General features: G+C 40.0%; 1 protein-coding gene across 1 annotated transcript in view; it reads left to right on the forward strand.

Moving 5' to 3' along the window:
* ccdc102a (coiled-coil domain containing 102A) overlaps positions 1 to 2,880 on the forward strand; it is a gene marked incomplete in the record, with an annotated part of 104,233 nt that overhangs the window by 22,583 nt on the left and 78,770 nt on the right.

The raw sequence follows: 2,880 nt of genomic DNA on the forward strand, positions 1-2,880 counted from the left end.
CTTGCAGTTGGTGCTAAGTGGAGCGTCTATCATAGTGTGATTGGTTATGTCGTTGTCATTCCCTTGCTCCAGTCATTTAAAAATGTTCCCACGTAGATGATCGCGGTTACGCGTCAGTTAAACTTGTCATCTCCAATTAGATCCCGGCCAATATATCGGCGGTCTGATATTAGGCATTTTCCAAAATATATATATATTTATATAAATACACATACTGTATATGTTCCTCTGTTCTGTTGTGACAATAAAACAAATTATATTATCTTAGCGCAAACTCAAATAACTACTAATAACTAATGTTAGGGAAATCTGTTAAAGTTTTGTTACGCGTCTCTGGATTTTTTTTTTTTTTTAAAGGTATATCGGCCAATATATTGGCATATCAGATATTTTATTAACCAAATTTTTGTATCGGTGTCGGCTTTAAAAATCCTATATCAAGCGGGCTCTACCAGGAATGTGTGTGGATGTATTTGATGGGCCGCAGTGTACTGCCAGGTCACGTTACAATACATGTAGGGCTGCACAAAAAGAGGAAAATGTATATGATATGCGGCAACGTTGTTCAAAAATGTAATAATTATATTACTTACAATAAATGAACAAATATTAAAGTGTTCTCTCTTCTGCTGCTTTCAGTATTCCGCTAAAATACAACGAACTGGAAATCATTTCAGACATCCTTGTACTGAACACATTGAACGTAAAAAGGCAGCACTAAATAATAAAAAAAATCTCAGTCTGTCTTTAGCTATATGCCACAGCCTTTCGGGATGTGCTTATTGCGGCACTTGAAATCACAATAACGATAAAAAAAACAACATATTGTGCAGCCTTGATTACATTGCTGCTCCTGTTGGCCCAGGAAAGACGTCTTTGCTAGCGCCCTCTTGACCGGCGTCCCCACAGCAGGAGGACAGTGGTCTCTATCTGAACATGGTCTTAGTGCTCATCAGTAATAAAGAGTCCATGGATGAGAAAATGACAGCAAACTATGTTCGCTGTATATCTTTGACGGAGTTAACAGTGGGAAAATATGGAATTATCATGAGTCTGGATTATTAGGTGTTCACAGGTCGACCGACGGATTAAAGGATTTTTCTGGTTGATACGAATATTTGGTTATTTAAAAATCAGATACATCAGCCGATTAAAAAATTTAAAAAAATCAAAAAATCCAGAAACGCGTAACAAAACATAGTTCCCTAATATTAGTCATTTGTAGTTATTTATGACTTCTCACTAATATGATAAGAATTTGTTTTATTGTCACAACAGAACAGAGGAACATCAAAATATTCTAAAGTTCTGATAAATAAAATGTCTAAAAATACAAACTTAAGATATGAAACTTTGAACAGAAACACATTAACAAAGAAAATAATCAATGTTGCCAACAGGGGCGTTGTACAGCACCCTTTGGTGGACAAACTATGCTATACTATCATTTATTTGTCATTATAAATTCTTCGGAGGAATGAAAATTCAAAACAAAAATGCCGATACAGATAAATCGGGAAATGCCCGATATCGGTCGATGATATCGGCCCGCCGATATATCGGTCGGGCTCTAGTCACAACGGTGACATTTCTTCAGGGGTTTGTCTGTAGAGTATAGTGGTAAGTAAAATATAGGGGTGAGTTATGCCAGAGATATTAAATCACATTGTTGCAGCTAAAATATATCTGATCTTTCCCTTTGATAGTGTAATTAAGACAGTTTTGCTTGATGAGAGGTCTCATTGAGAGCAGACTGTCTACATGCCCACATGTATATATTTCTTCTTGTGAAATCTGGTGTTATTTCAGTTCTGGGGGGGGGGGAAAGGAACAATTCTCCAGCTCTGCTTTGATGTTTGGAAATCTCCCACTGGCTCTGATTCAAGAACTCTCCGACTTGGAAGGGAAGCGGTTTCCTGTAGAAGTTTGGAGCCAAAGCTGAAATGATTAGGCTTGCATTAGAGCGGGGGAATTGTAGCATCAGCAATTTTTTATCTAATGGGAACGCTTCTAGATGCTTTGTTTTGTATATCGAAAGTAATATCAGTCCAGTTTCTAGTTTGACGGAGAAAATAGTTTGTTTTGTTGTGAATTGATTCAGGGATAAATGTAGGTGTGTTTAGTTACTCAAGATTTCTGATTTTACTTTATTGTCTTCACCACGTCTTTGTGAGTCACTTCAGTCATTTTGTAGACTGTCTCAAACCAGGGGCGACCTCCAGCTCACCCAGTAAGAGCGTGCGCCCCATGTAGGTTGGGTCCTTTGCAGCGGGCCGGGTTTGAGTCCGACCTGCTGCCCTTCTTTAACCCTTCTTTAAAAGCACTCTTTGTTTTTCCTCTTAGGTTGATTTACCCTGGCAATGTGCCGCCACATACAGTACTCGCAGACTCTCTCTTTACGGAGCGACATCCTCCTCTGTGGTACCTGGCTTGATAAAGTAAGCGCAAGCCTATCAGTGGGGGGCAGGGAGGGTCATCAAAAGCTTTGCGCTACAAATATTGACTGTCATGCGTTGCGTGCCACCACCACTGTGCAGAGACTATGCAAAGCAAATGTGTTGCGTTGATTAGAATTTGTAGGGAAGTAGGCCTAATTTAGAAACCGGCTATGTTCAGCTTCCTATTATTTTATTTGCAAATGCAGATATTTTTTACTCATTTGGCAAAGGGCGGGTGCTAATTTGGTACCCAGCTGCTGCTTGATGGTGGCTGCATTGGTGCAGCTTTCTTGTTTCAGGGCCTTGTGAGACGATGAAGTAAGAACCAGGTAGTCCAGTTTGAGTTAGAGATTCACAAGGGTACAAGCGACCAAAATGGGTTTCCTCACGAGAGGGGGCTGGCGTCTCGGGGCATCTGGTAAGGATGCCTCCTGGGGGCCTC

The sequence above is a fragment of the Etheostoma spectabile genome, chromosome 15, assembly GCF_008692095.1.
Source record: "Etheostoma spectabile isolate EspeVRDwgs_2016 chromosome 15, UIUC_Espe_1.0, whole genome shotgun sequence".
Classification (NCBI taxonomy): Eukaryota; Metazoa; Chordata; class Actinopteri; order Perciformes; family Percidae; genus Etheostoma; species Etheostoma spectabile.